This window comes from Schistocerca piceifrons, chromosome 2 (genome assembly GCF_021461385.2).
Source record: "Schistocerca piceifrons isolate TAMUIC-IGC-003096 chromosome 2, iqSchPice1.1, whole genome shotgun sequence".
NCBI lineage: Eukaryota > Metazoa > Arthropoda > Insecta > Orthoptera > Acrididae > Schistocerca > Schistocerca piceifrons.
In genome coordinates, this window is record NC_060139.1 from 873181025 (window position 1) to 873204705 (window position 23681).

Consider the following 23681-nt stretch of genomic DNA (forward strand, 5'->3'; position numbering starts at 1 on the left):
AGAGATTCATACCTCATAAAATGGTAAGAGATGGAACTGATCCCCCATGGTACACAAAACAGGTCCGAACGCTGTTGCAGAGGCAACGGAAAAACATGCGAAATTCAGAAGAACGCGAAATCCCGAAGATTGGCTAAAATTTACAGACGCGTGAAATCTGGCACGGACTTCAATGCGAGATGCCTTTAATAGGTTCCACAACGAAACATTGTCTCGAAATTTGGTACAAAATCCGAAGAAATTCTGGTCGTATGTAAAGTACACAAGCGGCAATACCTTCGTTGCGCGGTGCCGATGTTACTGTTACCGACGACTGTGCCGCTAAAGCGGAGTTATTGAACGCAGTTTTCCGAAATTCCTTCACCAGGGGAAGACGAATGGAATATTCCAGAATTTGAAACACGAACAGCTGCTAGCATGAGTTTCTTAGAAGTAGATACCTTAGGGGTTCCGAAGCAACTCAAATCGCTTGATACGGGCAAGTCTTCAGTTCCAGATTGTATACCGATTAGGTTCCATTCAGATTACTGTTACAATAGCTCACTACTTAGCACTCATATACAACCGCTCGCTCACCGTTAGATCTGTACCTACAGATTGGAAAATTGCGCAGGTCGCACCAGTGTTTAAGAAGGGTAGTAGGAGTAATCCATCGAACTACAGACCTATATCATTGACGTCGATTTGCAGTAGGGTTTTGGAACATATACTGTATTCAAACATTATGAATCACCTCGAAGGGAACGATCTATTGATACGTAATCAGCATGGTTTCAGAAAACATCGTTCTTGTGCAACGCAGCTAGCTCTTTATTCGCACGAAGTAATGGCCGCTATCGACAGGGGATCTCAGTTGATTCTGTATTTCTAGATTTCCGGAAAGCTTTTGACTCCGTTCCTCACAAGCGACTTCTAATCAAGCTGCGGGCCTATGGGGTATCGTCTCAGTTGTGCGACTGGATTCGTGATTTCCTGTCAGGAAGGTCGCAGTTCGTAGTAATAGACGGCAAACCATCGAGTAAAACTGAAGTGATATCAGGTCTTCCCCAGGGAAGCGTCCTGGGACCTCTGCTGTTCCTGATCTATATAAATGACCTGGGTGACAGTCTGAGCAGTTCTCTTAGGTTGTTCGTAGATGATGCTGTAATTTACCGTCTAGTAAGGTCATCCGAAGACTGATATCAGTTGCAAAGCGATTTAGAAAGGATTGCAATATGGTGTGGCAGGTGGCAGTTGACGCTAAATAACGAAAAGTGTGAGGTGATCCACATGAGTTTCAAAAGAAATCCGTTGGAATTCGATTACTCGATAAATAGTACAATTCTCAAGGCTGTCAATACAACTAAGTACCTGGGTGTTAAAATCACGAACAACTTCAGTTGGAAAGACCACATAGATAATATTGTGGGGAAGGCGAGCCAAAGGTTGCGTTTCATTGGCAGGACACTTAGAAGATGCAACAAGTTCACTAAAGAGACAGCTTACACTACACTCGTTCGTCCTCTGTTAGAATATTGGTGTGCGGTGTGGGGTCCATACCAGGTGGGATTGACGAAGGACATCGAAAGGGTGTAAAAAAGGGCAGCTCGTTTTGTATTATCACGTAATAGGGGAGAGTGTGTGGCAGATATGACACGCGAGTTGAGATGGAAGTCATTAAAGCAAAGACGTTTTTCGTCGCGGCGAGATCTATTTACGAAATTTCAGTCACCAACTTTCTCTTCCGAATGCGAAAATATTTTTTGAGCCCAACCTACAAAGGTAGGAATGATCATCAAAATAAAATAAGAGAAATCAGAGCTCGAACAGAAAGGTTTAGGTGTTCGTTTTTCCCGCACGCTGTTTGGGAGTGGAATGGTAGAGAGATAGTATGATTGTGGTTCAATGAACCCTCCGCCAAGCACTTAAATGTGAATTGCACAGCAGTCATGTAGATGTAGATGTAGATGTTTGAATCCCGGTCCGGTACACATTTTCACTCATCGCCGCTAAAATCGCACGAAGTCTTGATGCAGCTGATATCAATAGTCCCTTCCCTTTCCTTTCCTTTCCTTTCCTTTCCTTTCCTTTCTCCACCCTCCGCCTTCAAGTTACATAATATGACCCTTATACTTACGTGTTTATCGAACACACGGGTAACAAATCTAACAGCCCACCTCTGAATTGCTTCGATGTCTTCCTTCAATCTGACCGGTTACGGACCCGAAACACTCCAGCAGTACCCAAGAATGGGTCGCATTAGAGTATATGCAGTCTCCTTTACGGATGAGCCTCACTATACTAAAATTCTCCAAATAAACCGAAGTCGAGCATTCGCCTTCCCTACTATAATCCTTACATGGTGGCACCACTTCATATCGCTTTGCAGCAATACGCCTAAATACTGAATGATGGCTGGCTCTGAGCACTATGGGACTTAACATCTGTGGTCATCAGTCCCCTAGAACTTAGAACTACTGAAACCTAACTAACCTAAGGACTTCACACACAACCAAGCCCGAGGCAGGATTCGAACCTGCGACCGTAGCGGTCACGCAGATCCAGACTGAAGCGCCTAGAACCGCACGGCCATAACGGTCGGCCAACCTGAAAGACGTCGTGTCAAGCAACACAGTACTAATGCTGTTTTCTTACATTATGCGCGTGTTTTTTTCTATTCATCCGCATAAATTATATTTTTCTACATTTAGAGCTAACTCCCATTATCATACCAACTAGAAATTTTGTCCTAGTAGTCTCCTATTTTCGTACAAATGGCTCTGAGCACTATGGGTCTTAACTGCCGAGGTCATCAGTCCCCTAGAACTTAGAACTGCTTAAATCTAACTAACCTAAGGACACCACACACATCCATGCCCGAGGCAGGATTCGAAAATGCGACCGTAGCGGTCGCGCGGTTCCAGACTGTGGCGCCTAGAACCGCTCGACCACACCGGCCGGCTATTTTCGTACAGTCACTCAGTGACGACACCTTCCCGTACATTACAGCATTATCAGAAAATAGTTGCAGATTGCTGCCCACGCTGTTCGCCGGAAAATTTATGTACGACGGATGTTCACTGAGTAACGCAATACATTCTTTTTCTGAAATCTGGTTGGTTTTGTTCAGAATTTCAATACACCAAATTGTTCCCCAATCTTTTGGGTACAAATCCCTGTTTTTCAACATAATCTCCGTTCAATGCGACGGCCTTACGTCACCCTGCTTGAAGGTCCTACATGCCCGCATCGTACGACTTTACTGGTCGACGTCTGAGCCAACGTCTTGCTGCATCAATAACCTCTTCATCAACCACGTAGAGCTTCCCGCACAGTGCATGCTTCATTGGGCCAAATAGATAGAAATTGGAAAGTGCGAGGACAGGGCTGTAGGGTGCGTGAGGAAAGGCTTTGTGTTATCATGGACAAGGAGAAATTAGCACAAATGGTCCTTCGTTGCTCTTTATAGTTTTCTACTAGGCAGCCAGGAACCCAGTGGGCACACGTCTTTGAGTTCCCCAACTGGTGGGCGAATGTGCCAGCACTGCCAACAGAGACGTCCTGCTGTGCAGCAAGGTGTCTCATTGTTATCCGTCGATCTCCTCGAATGAGACTGTCCGCACGTTCGAACGCTGCAAGAAACAGAACTGTGTATGGCAGGCCAGAAAGCCGGAGATCGGACAGAACAGCGCTACCTTGCTGCAATGATGACAGGCTCCTCGCCTAAAAACTCGAAGATTGATTGGCCCAAGGTGTATATATGATGCCTCATCCGCACAGAAATGTCGCACATCTTTGTAGGTTTCGTAGACAAAATTCGGAGAACTGTAAGTCACCGGCATAACCTACTGCTTCCCGCGGAGTACAGCCTTCTTTGTGCCAAACAGATGGAAGTCGGAACGTGCGATATCCGAGCTTTAGGGTGAATGTGGAAGGACAATGAAGCTTTGTGAGCTCCTCTCGGGTACGCAAAGTTTTGTGAGGCCTTGTGTTGTCACCTAGAATTTCGTTAGCATTTTTGTGGTAGCGAACACGTTGAAGCTGATTCCTCAGTTTCCTGAGGATAGCGCAATATACTTCACAATTTTGCATATTCAAAGGTCCCAGGCGCATTCCAGAAGTATTGACAACCTGGTATTTTCGAAGATTCGTGCTACGTATTTCCGGAAAGCTAGATGAAAGTGTGCCGGCGCACCATCACACATGTACCACACATGCAACTTTTCACCGCCGGCCGCGGTGGTCTAGCGGTTCTAGGAGCGCAGTCCGGAACTGCGCGACTGCTACGGTCGCAGGTTCGAATCCTACCTCGGGCATGGATGTGTGTGATGTCCTTAGGTTAGTTAGGTTTAAGTAGTTCTAAGTTCTAGGGGACTGATGACCACAGTAGTTAAGTCCCATAGTGCTCAGAGCCATTTGAACCATTTGAACCAACTTTTCACCGTAATGAAGACCATCCAAAACACAGTCTTAGACGTCAACATGGCTGTAACATTCGCATGACTACCGGTACGTCTTTCGCGGAAGCCTTTGGTTTGTGGACCTGTGCTTATTGAAATTATTTATTTGTTTCTTTGTCCCTAACTCGTCTCTTTAGTCTGTACCTACCGGGTGCTATACTTACAGTGCAACTACTTACAGAGGTCCAGTATGGGCTGTAACTATCGTATGGCAGCGAAACTTAGACATTCCAAGGCGTTAATGCGAAACCAATTTAAGCTGGGCAAAATAAAAAAAAATAAAAATTCCATTTCCGGCTGCCAGGTGCAAATTCGACACTGTACAGCATCTTGTTGACGTCTTTGGTGTTCATATTGAACACATTCTGTTAGCGGCGGTTAATAATAACATCAACATTATGCCGCTCCCACTTCTTTGACCTTTTTTGGCCACGTCTCGTTCCCAACCCAATAATCATGGAAACATTTCTATACGTCTTTCTTGCATTCTCAGTGCGACATTTGCACCTGGTGGACAAAATTGGAACTAATTGTTTTCCAGTGTAAATATGTTCCGCAATAACGACTTTGAATATATACCAAGTTTCGCTACATACGATAATTACAGCCCACAATGGGACTCTGTTAGCATTTGCACTTTAATTATAACCAACCGGAATAATAATAAAACACAGTGTCTATCACAAATACGAAATAAAACATCACAACCGAAACAAGCTTCCCTCTAAAATTATTTTTGTGTTCTTTTATCTTATCTTCCAAAGGGAAATATCCTAATCTAAATAATAAGAAGGATACTTTTGGCGACTGAACACTGTCACGTGAAAACAGATTACTCAGTCAGGCATTGTCCGTAGAATGCAGATGGGCAGCCGCATGTATCAGTTCATGACTTAGTGTTAATTTATTAATCTCGGTGAACATAGTGCTGCAGGAAGGCAGATTCCGATCTGCATTACATTCAGGGGATATGGTTTATTGTCATAGTTCATTGATTTCTTCTCAGCTATTTCTTTTTTTCGCTCTCATCACTGCACTTTGGTTTGTGAATCGTACTTTCCGAAATACGGCAAATGATGTAGCAGTGAAGCAACAGCGGATTACAAAGGCTGAGGAGAAATTCCTCACTATTCATGAACTACTGCACGGCTTAAAGTATTTCATTACAGTAAAATAAATACAATTACAGCGTTTCAGCTGTTAGTTTCAGCCTCTGGATCCTCGGCTGAAGTCTGTTTAACGATTTTTGTGACCTTTCGTCAGCACGAGCGACTGGCGTCGTCAAAGGCTCACCCTCCACTGCTGCTGGCGGACTGGTTCGCCACCAGAAACGGAGAGTGTCAAACGCATTCCGGAAATCGAGGAATATCAAATCTGCTTGCTGCTTTTATGCATGGTTCACAGATTAACGTGCGAGAAAAGAGCGTATTGAATTTCATATGGACAATGCTTTCTAGATCCTTGTCGATTTGTGGACAGAATCTTAGGAATATTCACGAACCCTTCATCATACCGTTGTTACGGATATGGGTCTGTAATTTTGGAGGTCCACTCTTTTACATTTCTAATATACAGAAATCACCTATGCTTTTTTCCAGCTGCTTTTGAGCTGCAGGATATATCTGCCACGTCAGGCGCAGATCTACTTACATGGATCATGACGCCTTTAATGAGCTCTCCAGATTAATTACAGTTTGTCAGAGGTCTACATAATTAGAGAAAGCTTGCTGCCTAGCAAGTATTCTATCTCCAACTATCTGCCGTGAGAGGGCCTCCAGACTGGAGAAATCTAAGGATCTGAACTTGAGGAGCGGCAACCTAAAGACTCAAGCCAAGAAAGAGTCTGCTTTATGCAAGAGAAAGCCTCATGAACCACCTTCACATTTCACACTTCATCCAGGCATCTTGCAGAATCGATGATGCCTTCTGAAAGCCTCCCTTCAGTTCACGAGGAAAGTTGGCCTATATAGAAGACCCTCAACAGGTTGCTCTCTGGAGCTGACAGAACGAAGGTCAACATAACAAAATGGGGATTTGCCTGCAACTCTACGTTATGGGAATGTGGTGAAGAGAAGACAATGATCCAACTACTCGTCCGCAAGTTGTGCACTCTCTCCCCAGAAGGTGCCACCAATGAACCATGTGAATTAGGTACATAATAGTCACACTGTATTCAATATATATTATGTAGCCTTACTGTTACGAGAAATGATAACGCTTATCATGCCAAAGTGTTCAGTCTACTTTTGTTAATGTTTATGATATCCTGTAAGTATACGTTTCCTATGTTTCTGGCATGATTAAAGAACCAAAAACATAACGTGCAGTTGAGCTAAACTGCCGGAAAATCTGGGAAAAAATACTTGTTCCTCGGGAATAGCTAAAACAAATTCGACGACTTAATTCTCCTTTGTTTTTGAATCTACAAAGTATACCACACGACGCCTCCCCCACAGAAGTAGGTCTCAAAAAACGCGAATCCAAAAAAAGCAGTGTAAGAACATCGCGTAACCTGTTAAACTTTACCACCGAGAGGGCCAAAGGGCGTCATATGTGTCCCCAGCACGTACAGCGTTCCGCCTAACCCGTTAAATTTCTCTTAGATCTTCACCAATGATAACCTGTCGACCTTCTTAATCAACATATGGCATGTCTCTCCACTGAAGTTGAAAGAAATGTGTTGTAGTTTCTCTGCCAACCGGATTTAATTGTGCCACTTCTATTTTGGAGCATCGAACTTGAGATGGAATGGTCGAATCCCACACTCAAACAATTATGGATTTAATGCACGTCTTCTGCTTGCGACGGATCTCGGTTGTCCCGCAACATCCCTATTTTCCGTTCACGTTATTGGAATCACTCAGATTTTTCTCTCATCCCTGTGAAACTGCTCACTCGTTCAGGAAGCTGGAGTGTCTGGCATAGCGATAGCAGTAAGAAGCTTATGGGATTCTTAGATTAAAAGTGAAGCGACTGCGTTGTACTGTGCCGCTATAACGGCCAAATGTTCCAGTAGACGCATTTTCGCCATTAGCTGGTTGTATTGCCTTGTCTGCAGCTGCTCTCATGCCTGTCCTGGAGCGCTCTTACGGTTTTTCGCGGAAATGAGGTACGAAGCTCAAATAACGGTACTGCAGCCCTGGGGAACTTTCACTCAAAATCTTCCTCGATGTCTTTGCAGCGGAAATGTGTTCCTACTACAGAAGCAAGATACAGTGTCCGCCAAATATAAGTTCCAGTTCACATGTCAACATTTCATTAAAGATGAAACCTTTTGTAGGGAAGTTATTTACACCAAAATACTCAGAAAATATCCCTCAACTTTTTGCTTCTTTTCCTGGTGTCTCTTCCCGTCTCACTGAGGGGTCGTGATGGTTACATACACTATGGGATCAAAAGTATTCGGACACCCCCCAAAAATATACGTTTTTCATATTACGTGCCTAGTGCTGCCACATACTGCCAGGTACTCCATATTAGCGACCTCAGTAGTCATTACACATCGTGAGAGAGCAGAATGGGGCGCTTCGCGGAACTCAAGGACTTCGAACGTGGTCAGGTGATTGGGTGTCCCTCGTGTCATACGTCTGTACGCCAGATTTCCACACTCTTAAACAGCTCAAGGTTCACTGTTTCCGATTTGATAGTGAAGTGGAAACGTTAAGGGACACGTACAGCACAAAAGCGTACTGGCCAACTTCCTATGTTGACTGACAGAGACAGTTGAAAAGGGTCGTAATGTGTAATAGGCAGACATCTATCCCTACCATCACATAGGAATTTCAAACTGCATCAGGATCAAATGCAAGTACTATGACAGTTAGACGGGAGGTGAGAAAACTTGGATTTCGTGGTCGAGCGGCTGCTCATAAGCCATACATTACGCCAGTAAATGCCAAACGACGCCTCGCTTGGAGTAAGAAGCGTAACATTGGACGATTGAACAGTGGAAAAACGTTGCTTGGAGTGACGAATCACGGTACACAATGTGGCGATCCGATGCCAGGGTGTGGGTATAGCGAATGGCATGTGAACTTCATCTTCCAGCGTGTGTAGGAAAAACAGTAAAATTCGGAGGAGGTGGCGCTATGGTGTGGTCGTGTTTTTCATAGAGGGGGCTTGCACCCCTCGTTGTTTTGCGTGGCACGATCACAGAACAGGTCTACATTGATGTTTTAAGCACCTTCTTGTTTCCACTGTTGAAGAGCAATTCGGTGATGGCGACTGCATCTTTCAACGCGATAGAGCACTTGTTCATAATGCACGGCCTGTGGCGGAGCGGTTACACGACAATAACATCTCTGTAATGGACTGGCCTGCGCAGAGTGCTGACCTGAATACTACAGAACACCTTTGGGATGATTTGGAACGCCGACTTCGTGCCGGCCATTGTGGCCGAGCGGTTCTAGGCGCTTCAGTCAGGAACCACGTGGCTGCTACGGTCGGAGGTTCGAATACTGCCTCTGGCATCGATGTGTGTGATGTCCTTAGGTTAGTTAGGTTTAAGTAGTTCTAAGTCTAGGGGACTGACGACCTCAGATGTTATGTCCCATAGTGCTCAGAGGCATTTTAACCATTTTGAACCGATTTCGTGCCGGCTCTCACCGACCAACATCGATACCTCTCCCCAGCGCAGCACTCCGTGAAGAATGAGTTGCCATTCCCCAAGAAACCTTCCAGCACCTGACTGAACATATACCTGCGAGAGTGTCATCAAGGCTAATGGTGGGCCTACACGATATTGAATTCCAGCATTACGGATGGAGGGCACTACGAACTTTTAAGTCATTTTCAGCCAGGTCTCCGGATACTTTTGATCAGATAGTGTATCGTCGTTTAGGAGCCGGATAGATTTCCTGGCACCACTACTATCCACGGGATGGAATTTGTGTACCCGATCTGTCAGTGTCTAGTGTAGATCTCATGGTCAAGTGTGATAAGGTTTTGTAAGTGTTTGGAGAATATGCGCATATGAGGCAGGGCGTAGTTACCAGCCAGGTATTTACCTAGTTGTATGTGGAAAACAGCCTAAAAAACCACATCCAAGTTAGCTGGCTCGCCACCCCGCGTCGTTAATCGGCGAGGCGGATTCGGTCAGAGACTGGCTCACCTCCGCTGCCCCAGAAGCGGCCGCGTTAGTGCTCTCGTCTATATGGGTACGCCAGAAAATATTTCAACAACCTTCGGAACTTTTTCGGTGAGAATTCGACGTCACCCTGAACATCAAATTCCCAAAAATACTACACGAGAGTTTGGTTCTACGCCGTACCGGACAATGCTAGGAGTTCTTCTCTCCACGTGCTCGTTAATCATAGTGGCACCAACACGGAAAGAGATAAAACGAAAGCTGAAATACTAAATTTTTGTCTTCCGAAATTGGCGCGCACATCTAACATTTGTCTCTAGAACAGCAAAGTCTGCCACATTCCAATAGCGAAGTGAGCCACATTCCAATCTACAAGACCTTATCTGACCAAATTCATTATCCTGTAGCTTTGTGGAACATGAATTTTCTTGAAACCAAGCAATACTTGTAGGAACCAACGCTGTTTCGTCGAACATTGATCATATGAAACCACATTATTCTGTTTGTTCATGAGCTCGAGAAGGCAAAGGGTAGCAGACACCAGCAAGATACTGTGTTGCTTGAATTTCAAAATACGCCCTTACAAATATCGGAAGAGGTAACACATTTCACTGAGGTCTTGCTTGCAAATAGAACTCACTACGTGGTTATTAACTAGTAGGTATCGTCAAAAGAGAAAGCAGCACCCGGAGTTTCTCAAGAAAATGTGATACGACCGCCACTGTCACAATACACGCGATGTATTCGTATAAACGTCTTGGCAATCCTGTGACTGTAGACGACGTAGTTGTATTCAGGGAGGTCGCCTCGTTTCACGGAGAACCGAATCGCAAAATTTCGAGACCAGGTTCCAAAAAGCATGAACAAAAGCATTAGTTCCTACAAAACATCTACAACGCAATCACCATGTAGCTATAAAATAGATAACTTCTGATTTAGACTCTAAGTGCCTTCCACCACACACCGAACGTAAGAGTGTAGAGGAACTATACAGATTAAAGATAAAGCGGTCTTCTTTCGGAGTAGCTTGCTGGTTATTAGGCATAATTAAATCATAAGAATCTTTTTTCTTATTTTTAAGCCCGATTCCCTTTTTAGCGTCGCACCTGGTAGACACCTGTTCAAACGTTCAGAATACTTAGTGCTTTATGTGTCGCCATTGTGATCTAGTTTATAGGGTCTACAGTAGTCTTGCAACTACCACCATATGGTATCATTTGATGCTGTGAATCTGAAGTGATGTGCCAATTCCCTGTTCGACGGTCACCGTTTCTAGCTTAACGTGTTTATGCACAAACAGAATTTCTCATTAAGTGGTCAAAGGGGGCTGCGTATGAAAATCTGTCCACTAAGCTCCGCTCGATACGTCTTACAGCAGTCAGATCGTTAAACACTTGCTGAACACGTCTTCCTTCCCCGACTCACTACCTTCTGCCTTGAGCGCCAACCGGTGCCACGTTGTCTTGTACCGCCAAGCAGCAGCGCATTTCTGACGCTGCTAGAGTAGCATACTGGCTGTTTGTCTTTCACTTTCAGTGTTAATATCGTTCAGTTGAATATGGCAATAGATTAATTCTGCACAGACAGTTTCACGTGGACTCTGAACCACGCCACAACTCGGCATTTCTTTATTTAATTACGCAATAAACCTTGACGGAGATGAAACAGCTGATAAGAGAGGAAATACTACGATTGGTCTGGGACCGAACTTGACGCTTTGCACTCTTAGTCTAGTACTTAAGCACAGAACGACAGATCTGTACGGATGCACATTCGTTCTGTACTTAGGTCAGTTTTTGTTCTTTTGAGACGAGCATGAACTCGACGCAAATATGGAAGTCCATTAGCGACGAACATGTATATAACATATATATGATCACTTTGCGATTTAGACTCAAGTGTGTGTCAGAGCGTGCATGGACCATTTCCGAACTGCTTCCATATTGCTCGCTCTCGAATAAAAATGGTTCAAATGGCTCCGAGCACTATGGGACATAACTTCTGAGGTCATCAGTCCCCTAGAACGTAGAACTACTTAAACCTAACTAACCTACGGACACCACACCCATCCATGCCCGAGGCAGGATTAGAACCTGCAACCGTAGCGGTCGCTCGGTTCCAGACTGAAGGGCCTAGAACCGCTCGGCCTCTCCGGCCGGCCGCTCTCGAATAGCACGCGGGAAAAATGAACACCTGAATCTTATCGTGCGACCTCTGATTTCTCGTCTTTCATTACGAAGGTCGTTTCTTCTTATGTAGGTGGGACGTAACAAAATATTCTTGCTTTCGGTGGAGAAAGCTGGTGATGGAAATTTCACGAAAACATCTCGACACAATTAAAAACATGTATGTGTGCCACCCCAACTCCCTTGCCACATCCATGACACTGTCTCTCCTGTTTCACGATAATATAGAGCGAGTTGCCCATCTTTGCATTTTTTCGATGTCGGTCCTATTAGGTAAGTATCCCACACCGCGCAGCAGTACTCCAGAAAAGAACGAACCAATAAAACGCAAACTTTGGGTCACCTTCGCCACAGCATTTACTATGTGATGGTACCAATTTAAGTGGTTCGTATTCGTAATTTTTTAATATACGAACGTCATTCTATAGTCAAAGAGACAAACTGATGTAAAAATGAAACAGTTTGTAGGAGGTATTTTGTACTTTCCTGACTAGCTTGGCATCACTGTGACGAGCTGCGAACAGCTGACAGATAAAAATTCTTTTGTTTATAACCTTAACATGCAATTTAACGATGGCGTGTGCGCTTGAATTATCCACATTACTTAAACAGCGTTTAGTGAGCTTTTTATTTTTATTTTTTGCTCTCTAAAGCGAAAAACCGACTATATTTTTTATCGAATGATTTGTGTGAACCGAGGAAATTTTTATAAGTAAGTAGAACAGTTCAAAAACGGCCGAACCTGAGTGACTGGAGAGCAACGTCTTGTCCGGTCAGCTGAACTGTTAACTCCTTCGCTTGAAACCTGCATGACGACATTTTCAGTGAACTCCAATGTATTACCGTTAAACATATAGCAAAAACAGCTGTAGTAAGTGTTGGCACAGTTCATAACGTTAACAGTAACAAGCTCAAGTACAACAAAACAAGTGCAAGATGGGTCCCGAAAGCGAAAACGTAACAACTCAAGGACTCAACGTATGTACAGACTTGAAAGAACGCTACGAAAGGAAAGATGGCCCTTTCCTAAACGAGATTTCAGCGTGTGAGCAAAACTGGGTTCACCAGAGTCCAAGAGACAAAGCATGGAATGGAATTTGTGAGAAAGTGGCTCCAACAACAGGACAAAGATTTCGTTGCATCAGGTATAAAAAGTTGCTTCAACGTCAGGACACACACCGTTGGGTGGCTTGCGGAGTATAAAGGTAAATGTAGTGGACCATGCTGAGACGTAGTAAAAGTCTCACTTTATAAAAGTACATTTTTTTCTACATCGCTTTGTCTCTTTAATTACTGAATATCATTTGTACGTGTTGAGGATCTCATACTTTTCATTGTTCAGGTATAGTCACCATGTTTCGCTCCATGTAGATACCTCGTCTAAATCAGTGTGTAATTACTTTGGTCTTCTGATGACTGCTTGACTGTAAACAATAGTATCAAATGCAGGCAGTCTAATTATATGTGGACTTCATATACTGTCTCATAAATCATTTAATTATATAGACTAAAACCAGCGGAGGGCGTGTACTGGGGAATCTCAGATACCACTTCTACCACTTCCGTTTCACAAGTCGACTTCTTGTCAGTTACAACGAACTGTGACTTTGTGACAGGAAATGACGAGTGCAATCGCACAATTGAGACGCTATTCGCATGGAGTGGGTAAATAATATTCCACTTAAAAACGTCTTGTTTATAACTTCGCACAAAACACGTAATGAGTTTTATTTGTTTGGGTTCGCTGCAGGTAAATGTGTTCCGATACACCAGAGAAAATATGCCTGACGGCACTTAGGAGAGAAACACAGTATGCTACTGTACCATCGACGGGATGGTTTCTTTGAAAAGAAGGCGGACCAAGTTCTTTCCTTATCTTCGTCCCGTCAGGGCTTGTGCACGGTCTAGTAGCTGAGAAGACTTTAAACTCAAATCTTGCTTACCTTTTTTCTCAAAAATAAACTTATAAACCATTCTAGTCTGGTTTTCTTCATGGTATGCTTCATAATTTGTAAGTGGCTGTAGGAAAAATAACGGGATTAGTTAGTGAACATTTTTTGAGTAAGAATACCGCCTACAAAAATGAAGTTAAATTTTAGTATTGTCTGCAGTTTCAATAATATTCGAATTTCTTTACAAAAGGAAGCAGAGAGTAACAATTTGAACTCATATTAATTCATATTCTATCATTTTTTCGTATTCTGTTGTTATTTACTTCAACATTCCAATCGAAAGACACTTCAAAAACGCCAAGTTCCCGGGTTCGATTCCCGGCGGGGTCAGGGACTTTCTCTGCCTCGTGATGACTGAGTGTTGTGTGCTGTCCTTAGGTTAGTTAGGTTTAAGTAGTTCTAAGTTCTAGGGGACTGATGACCATAGCTGTTAAGTCCCATAGTGCTCAGAGCCATTTGAACCATTTGAACACTTCAAAAATCACGATAATACACAGGAAACTTTCAGTTTTATTTTGTACAGAAATCATTGATCCTTTTCTGCTTTAGTAATATCCAGTATGCTTGGCCACGTGCTTCTTCTAAGGATGTACATGCTCAATGTTTCCAATGAAGGCTGCCTCTTTCGCAGTCTCAGAAAGGGGCTGGGTTCCGTCGTCCTGTCCTTCATCTTCTGCTTGGTCATTGTCTTTGTTGTTGTCACCTTGAACAGCTAAAAGTTCAACGTCGTACACTGTACGGCAGACTCCCATATGATAGCCAAAATGAAATCATTAAATGTCACATTTTGCCTAAGTCACGAACCTTGCAGGCATCGTGGAAACCAGACTCCGTTTCTTCGCTCTACTGTTGTTGCCGTTGAGTGTGTGTCTCCGTGAACAATCCTCCGTGTTTCTTGTAACAGCTCGGAATCGTTGTCGAGTTAGCATTCTTCCATGCATTACCAGCCACATTTCTCATCATCATCATCATTTAAGACTGATTATGCCTTTCAGCGTTCAGTCTGGAGTATAGCCCCCCTTATACAGTTCCTCCATGATCCCCTATTCAGTGCTAACATTGGTGCCTCTTCTGATGTTAAACCTATTACTTCAAAATCATTCTTAACCGAATCCAGGTACCTTCTCTTCGGTCTGCCCCGACTCCTCCTACCCTCTACTGCTGAATCCATGAGTCTCTTGGGTAACCTTGCTTCTCCCATGCGTGTAACACGACCCCACCATCTAAGCCTGTTCGCCCTGACTGCTACATCTATAGAGTTCATTCCCGGCTTTTCTTTGATTTCCTCATTGTGGGCACCCTCCTGCCATTGTTCCCATCTACTAGTACCTGCAATCATCCTAGCTACTTTCATATCCGTAACCTCAACCTTGTTGATAAGGTAACCTGAATCCACCCAGCTTTCGCTCCCATACAACAAAGTTGGTCGAAAGATTGAACGGTGCACAGATAACTTAGTCTTGGTACTGACTTCCTTCTTGCAGAAGAGAGTAGATCGTAGCTGAGCGCTCACTGCATTAGCTTTGCTACACCTCGCTTCCAGTTCTTTCACTATGTTGCCATCCTGTGAGAATATGCATCCTAAGTACTTGAAACCGTCCACCTGTTCTAACTTTGTTCCTCCTATTTGGCACTCAATCCGTTTATATTTCTTTCCCACTGACATTACTTTCGTTTTGGAGATGCTAATCTTCATACTATAGTCCTTACATTTCTGATCTAGCTCTGAAATATTACTTTGCAAACTTTCAATCGAATCTGCCATCACAACTAAGTCATCCGCATATGCAAGACTGCTTATTTTGTGTTCACATATCTTTATCTCACCCAGCCAGTCTATTGTTTTCAACATATGATCCATAAATAATATGAACAACAATGGAGACAGGTTGCAGCCTTGTCTTACCCCTGAAACTACTCTGAACCATGAACTCAATTTACCGTCAACTCTAACTGCTGCCTGACTATCCATGTAAAGACCTTTAATTGCTTGCAAAAGTTTGCCTCCTATTCCATAATCTTGTTGAACAGACAATAACTTCCTCCTAGGAACCCGGTCATATGCCTTTTCTAGATCTATAAAGCATAGATACAATTCCCTGTTCCACTCATAACACTTCTCCATTATTTGCCGTAAGCTAAAGACCTGGTCCTGACAACCTCTAAGAGGCCTAAACCCACACTGATTTTCATCCAATTGGTCCTCAACTAATACTCGCACTTTCCTTTCAACAATACCTGAGAAGATTTTACCCACAATGCTGATTAAAGAGATACCTCTGTAGTTGTTACAATCTTTTCTGTTTCCATGTTTAAAGATTGGTGTGATTACTGCTTTTGTCCAGTCTGATGGAACCTGTCCCCACTCCCAGGCCATTTCAATTATCCTGTGTAGCCATTTAAGACCTGACATTCCACTGTATTTGATGAGTTCCGACTTAATTTCATCCACCCCAGCCGCTTTATTGCACTGCAATCTATTGACCATTTTTTCCACTTCCTCAAATGTGATCCTATTTCCATCATCATTCCTATCCCATTCTACCTCGAAATCTGAAACATTACTGATCGCATTTTCACCTACAATGAGCAACTCTTCAAAATATTCCCTCCAACTGCCCAAGGCATCCACAGGATTCACCAGCAGTTTTCCTGACCTGTCCAAAATACTTGTCATTTCCTTCTTACCTCCCTTTCGAAGACTGCTAATTAGACTCGAGAATGGTTTTCCAGCAGCTTGACCCATAGTCTCCAACCTGTTTCCAAAGTCTTCCCACGATTTCTTCTTGGATGCTGCAATTATCTGTTTGGCTTTGTTTCCTTCTTCAACATAACTTTCTCTGTCTACCTGGGTTCTGGTATGTAGCCATTTTTGATACGCCTTCTTTTTCCTTTTACAGGCTGCCTTGACTGTATCTTTCCACCAAGCTGTTTGCTTCATCCTACTGTTACACACTACTGTTCCAAGACATTCTTTAGCCACTTCTAGTACTGTGTCCCTGTACCTTGTCCATTCCTTTTCCAATGACTGTAATTGACTACATTCAACTAACTGCCAAAATTATTTGAGCCTCAAATCTTATGCTGAGTCCTTGACTATCTTCAATGTTATCTAGCACCATCATCATAGCTTTTTAGCGATACGAAGGTTTAACAATCTGCATTATCCCCTGTTCAAGAGGTTATTATTTCGGAACGAAGCATGCAGTGAAACATGAAGTTTCACGTTATCCAAAGGTAGTGGACTGTTATGAACTACGCCATTGTGCAGAAAAAAAGCAGGATTTTCCACTTCTGTTCTTTGTCATTGTGCACGTTCAACAGGCACTCATTAAACAGAGCCTTTTTTGTTGGTGAAGTAAGACACAGAAAATGATCTGGTAGCCTTGAGACATCTAACAGCTTTCGCTGTCAAAAGAGATTCTATTTCCTAAGACAAGTCCATGTCAACTTCAAGCAAAAGTATTGCTCTTTCATTACTGCGTTGTCTCCAACGACATTTTTTCATTTCCAAAATTCAATCTTCACTCGGGTATACACCTGGAAAAGATCCCGTTAGCTTAATGAGTCACCCCTCACTAGCGGCGAACACTTCGGTGCCGAGACTAACATCGAAAGACTCAGTCTTTTCCCTAAGTGTATAACCACCGACAGGCGTATTTTTTCTTCTAGACTAACCAGTCAGTCTCAGTAAGCATGACATCCTGCTGGAAATCTACTCTGTAGGAAACAGCATGGGTTTCGAAAAAGACGATCGTGTGAAACCCAGCTCGCGCTATTCGTCCACGAGACTCAAAGGGCCATAGACACGGGTTCCCAGGTAGATGCCGTGTTTCTTGACTTGCGCAAGGCGTTTGATACAGTTCCCCACAGTCGTTTAATGAACAAAGTAAGACCATATGGACTATCAGACCAATTGTGTGATTGGATTGAAGAGTTCCTAGATAACAGAACTCAGCGTGTCATTCTCAACGGAGAGAAGTCTTCCGAAGTAAGAGTGATTTCAGGTGTGCCGCAGGGAAGTGTCGTAGGACCGTTGCTATTCACAGTATACGTAAATGACATTGTGGATAACACCGGAAGTTCACTGAGGCTTTTTGCGGATGATGCTGCAGTATATCGAGCGGTTCTAACAATGGAAAATTGTACTGAAATGCAGTAGGATCTGCAATGAATTGACGCATGGTGCTGGGAATGGCAATTGAATCTCAATGTAGACAAGTGTAATGTGCTGAGAATACATAGAAAGAAAGATCCTTTATCATTTAGCTACAATATTGCAGGCCAGGAACTCGAAGCAGTTAATTCCATAAATTATCTGGGAGTAGGCATTAGGAGTGATTTAAAATGGAATGATCATATAAAATTAATCGTCGGTAAAGCAGATGCCAGACTGAGATTCATTGGAAGAATCCTAAGGAAATGCAATCCGAAAACAAAAGAAAGTGGGTTACAGTAGAGTTGTTCGCCCACTGCTTGAATATTGCTCACCAGTGCGGGATCCGTACCAGATGTGGTTGATAGAGGAGATAGAGAAGATCCAACGGAGAGCAGCGCGCTTCGTTACAGGATCATTTAGTAATCACGAAAGCGTTATGGAGATGATAGATAAACTCCAGTGGAAGACTCTGCAAGAGAGACGCTCAGTAGCTCGGTACGGGCATTTGTTGAAGTTTCGAGAACATACCTTCACCGAGGAGTCAAGCAGTATATTACTCCCTCCTACGTATATCTCGCGAAGAGACCATGAGGATAAAATCAGAGAGATTAGAGCCCACACAGAGGCATACCGACAATGGTTCAAATGGTTCAAATGGCTCTGAGCACTATGGGACTTAACATGTATGGTCATCAGTCCCCTAGAACTTAGAACTACTTAAACCTAACTAACCTAAGGACAGCACACAACACCCAGTCATCACGAGGCAGAGCATACCGACAATCTTTCTTTCCACAAACAATACGAGACTGGAATAGAAGGGAGAACCAATAGAGGTACTCAAAGTACTCTTCGCCGCACACCGTCAGGTGGCTTGCAGTGTATGTAGATGTAGATGTTATCCTACCGCGGTCCATTACTCATTACTGAACAGACAAAGGAATGTCGCGAAGAGTTGTATGGTCAAACTTACCTTTTTTTTTTCATTTGTCTACTGACTGGTTTGATGTGGCCTTCCACGATTTTCTCTCCTGGCCCAACCTCCTCTTCATCTCAGAGTAGCACTAGCAACATACGTCCTCACTTATTTTGATGTAGTCAAATCTCTGCTTTTTTTTACAGTTTTTGTCCACCGCTCCCTCTAGTACCATCACGTCCTATCACATCTCCTATCATCCTGTGCCCCCTTCTTTTCAGTGATTTCCACATGTTCCTTTCTTCACCATATCTGCAGTGAACCTCCTCATTCCATACCTTATCAGTCCACCTCATTTTCAACATTCTTCTTCACCATACCTCAGATGCTTCGAATCTCTTCTATTCCGGTCTTGCCACTGTCCATGTTTCACTACCATACAATACTGTGCTCCAAATGCACATTCTCGGAAATTTCTTCCTCAAATTAAGGCTGATGTTGGACAGTAGTAGACCTCTCGTGGCTAGGAATGTCACCTTTGCCTATGCTAGTCTGCTTTTTGTGTCCTCCGTGCTTCGTCCATCACAGGTTATTTTCCTTCCAAAGAAACGAGGTTCGTTAATTTTGCTTCCTTCGTGATCAACAATATTGATGGTAAGTTTTCCGTAATTCTCGTTTCTGCCACATCTCATTACTTATGTCTTATTGCGGTTTACTTTCAGTCTGTATTCTGCATTAATTAGAGTGTTCATTCAGATCAGCAAATCCCGTAAATCTTCTTCGCTTTCACTGAGGATACCAATGTCTTCAGCGAATCTTACCATTGATATCCTTACATCCTGAATTTTAATCCCACTCTTGTACCAATCTTTTACCGTCATTGCATTTTCGATGCATAGACTGCGCAATAAGCGGGAAAGAAAGCCCCTTGTCTTACATCCCTTTCAATCTGAGGACTTCGTTCTTGGTTTTTCAATGTTGTTCTCTCTTGGGTTCCTGATCGATACGGGACGGAAAGGTGAAAATTACCGGATTTCAGCTTAGAAAAAAAACTCTGGCATTTACGAACGTCTAATGCACTTGGATAAACATCAGAAATTGTTTCGGTTTCAACTGTTGAGTTACTATCTTTGTGAAACTCACAATGCATACAATGCCGGTATTTGGCTGTCAGTTGCACTATAAATTGAAAAGAAATTTTTAAGATTTGATTGCCGGCCCGTGTGGCCGAGCGGTCCTAGGCGCTTCAGTCTGGTACCGCGCGACAGCTGCGGTCGCAGGTTCGAATCCTGCCTTGGGCATGGATGTGTGTAATGTTCTTAGGTTAGTTAGGTTTAAGTAGTTCTAAGTCTAGAGAACTAAGGACCTCAGATGTTAAGTCCTATAGTGCTTAGAGCCATTTGAATTTGAATTACAAGTAAACAAGTCACTTTAACCTTAAAAAATTACTGGTACGACTTTGAAGTAAACAGTAAGGTGATAAATGTCAAACGAATATCGACGTGCGCAGAAACGACATTACTTTCCGGATCCCTAATATATGCGCCAGACTTGCGCTATTGCAGTTAACTGACTGACACAGAACTGTCAACCTATTTATTTCCGATTAATAGCAGAGTGTGCAGGTCCTTTTCATTATTACAAAGCGAACCAGGCAATGCTTCGCAGTTACCAAATACACACATGAAAAAAAGTTTTGCATCACCCCGGTTCCCAGAACTCCTAAAGATAGGCATTTACTGTGGATATTGTATCATAGATACAGTCTTCTTGACTATTCAGAGACGTCATGAAACCCACCCAAAGATGTAAACAGCTATGCATGAGCAGCGCCTATTAGACAGATAGGGTCCGACAGCCGATCAGTTGCAGTCATTCCATCAGGAGGGAAGTATACGGCTCGTGTTGTCTGTATTCAACCATGCCTAGACGGTCAATACCGTCGCGTCTGCATTGTTACTTTGTACCAGGAAGGACTCTCAACAGGGGAAGTGTCCAGGCGTCTTGGAGTGAACCAAAGTGATGTTGTTCCGACATGGAGGAGATACAGAGAGACAGGAACTGTCGATGACATACCTCGCTCAGGCCACCCAAGGGTTACTACTACAGTGGATGACCGCTACCTACGGATTATGGCTCGGAGGAACCCTGACGGCAACGCCACCATGTAGAATAATGCCTTTCGTATAGCCACAGGACGTCGTGTTACGACTCCAACTGTGCGCAATAGGCTGTATGATGCGCAACTTCACTCCCGACGTCCATGGCGAGGTCCATCTTTGCAACCATGACACCAAGCAGCGCGGTACAGATGGGCCCAACAACATGAATGGACGGCTCGGAATTGTCATCACATTCTCTTAACCGATGAGTGTCGCATATGCTTTCAACCAGACAATCGTCGGAGACGTGTTTGGAGGCAACCCGGTCAGGCTGAACGCCTTGGGCGCACTGTACAGTGAGTGTAAGAAGGTGGAGGTTCTCTGCTGTTTCGGGTTGGCATTATATGGGGCCGACGTACGCCGCTGGTGGTCATGGAAGGCGCAGTAACGGCTGTACGAAACGTGAATGCCATCCTCCGACCGATAATGCAACCTTATCGGCAGCATATTGGCGAGGCATTCGACTTCATAGACCACAATTCGCGCCCCCATCGTGCACATTTTGTGGATGACTTCCTTCAGGATAACGACATCGCTCGACTCGAGTGGTCAGCATGTTCTCCAGTCATGAACCCTATCGAACATGCCTGCAATAGATGGAAAAGGGCTGTTTACGGACAACGTGACCCACCGACCACTCTGAGGGATCTACTGCGAATCGCCATTGAGGAGTGGGACAATCTGGACCAACAGTGCCTTGATGAACTTGTAGATAGTATGCCACGTCGAATACAGGCATGCATTCATGCAAGAGGACGTGCTACTGGGTATTAGAGGCACCGGTGTTTACAGCAATCTGGACCACCACCTCTGAAGGTCTCGCTGTATGGTGGTACAACATGCAGTGTGTGGTTTTCATGAGCAATAAAAAAGGGCGGAAATGATGTTTATGTTTAACTCTATTCCAATTTTCTGTGCATGTTCCGGAGCTCTCGGAACCGAGGTGATGCAAAACATTTTTGATGTATGTGTGTATATATATTGGTACAGGATATACATCGTAAGTTCTCCCTCGTGTCTCTGCCCATGTCCTCCTTCCCGCACTCTTTGTCCACGTCGCCTTCCCTTCTATGGCCATTTTGTCCCGACCCCCCTTTGTCTCTTACCTCTTACCCCTGTCTCTGGCCGTCAGCCTTCTTTATTGTCATTGCAAACGAAATTATTAATGCGAATTGGTAGGCGGGGTATGTGAGAGACCCCTCCACCTATTGCATCTGCAAGGTGAGTAGTTTCAAAGACAGTATTTCGCGTAGTTTTAATCTGCGAACCGGTAGGAATTACAAATTACCGACGTCTATATCTGTCCGACGTTCATTAGTGTATCGCGCAAAAATCTGAGGTATATCGATCAAGAGGTTTCCGATATTTTTTATATCTATATCCATATCTACACAAATACTCCGGAAGTCACTGTACGGTTTTTGGCGGATGGTACCCTGTACCACTACTAGTCATTTCCTTTCCTGTTTCACTCGCAAATAGAGCGAGGGTAAAACGGCTGTTTGTATGCCTCCGTACGAGGTCTAATTTCTCGTATCTTATCTTCGCGGTCCTTATGCGCAGTCTATGCTGGCAGCAGTAGAATCATTTGGCAGTCAGCTTCAAATGCCGGATCCCTAAATTTTTCAATAGTGTTCCTCGAATATAACGTCGCCTTCCCTCCAGGGATTCCAATTTGAATCATTCGAACCTACCGGTAACAAATCTAGCAGCCCGCCTCTGAGTTGCTTCGATGTCCTCCCTCAATCCGACCTGGCATGGATCCCAAACACTTGCGCAGTATTCAAGAATACGTCGCACCAGCGTCCTATATGCGGTCTCCTTTACAGATGAACCACATTTTTCTAAGATTCTCCCAATAAACCGAAGTCTACCATTCGCCTTCCCTACCACAGTCCTCATGTGCTCGTTCCATTTCATATCGCTTTGCAAACGGTACGCCCAGATAGTGACTGTTTCAAGCAGTACACTACTAAAACTGTATCCGAACATTACAGATTTGCTTTCCTACTCATTCGCACTGACTTAGATTTTCCCATATTTAGAGCAAGCTGCCAGTCATCACACGAACCAGAAATTTTGTCTAAGTCATCTTGTATCTTCTTACAGCGACTCAACTTCGACACCGTACCGTACACCACAGCATCATCAGCTAACAACCTCAGATTGCTGCCCACCCTGTCGGCCAAATTATGTAGGTGTGTAGAGAATATCAGCGGTCCTATCACTCTTCCCTGGGGCACAGACGACAGCCTTGTCTCTGATGAACACTCGCCGTCGAGGACAACGTACTGGGTTCTATTACGTAAGAAGTCTTCGAACCACTCATGTATCTGTGAACTTATTTCATATGCTCGTACCTTCGTTAACAGCCTGCAATGAGGCACTGTGTCAAATACTTCCCGGTAATCTAGAAGTATGGAATCTGCCTGTTGCCCTTCATCCATACTTCTTTGTATATTATGTGAGAATAAGACAATCTGAGTGTCGCACGAGTGATGCTTTCTAAAAAGATCCTGATTAGTGAATATAAGCTTCCCAGTCTCAAGAAAATTTATTATATTCGAACTGAAAATATTTTCAACGCTTTTGCAGCAAACACAAGTAACGGATATTCGTCTGTAATTCTGCGAGTCCGTTCTTTGACCCTTCTTATACACAGGAGCCACGTGCGATTTATCCAGTCGCTTGTGACTTTGTGCTGGGCGAGAGATTCGCGGTAATTGCGAGCTAAGTAAGGAGCCAATGCTGTAAAGTACTCTTTGTAAAATCTAAGCGGAA

General features: G+C 43.8%; 1 non-coding gene across 1 annotated transcript; it reads left to right on the forward strand.

Moving 5' to 3' along the window:
- The first annotated feature begins 19955 nt into the window (after positions 1 to 19955).
- Positions 19956 to 20039, forward strand: Trnat-ggu. The gene is given in 2 exon segments: positions 19956 to 19995; positions 20005 to 20039. It is a non-coding gene; the product is annotated as a tRNA-Thr (tRNA).
- The last annotated feature ends 3642 nt before the right edge of the window (positions 20040 to 23681 follow it).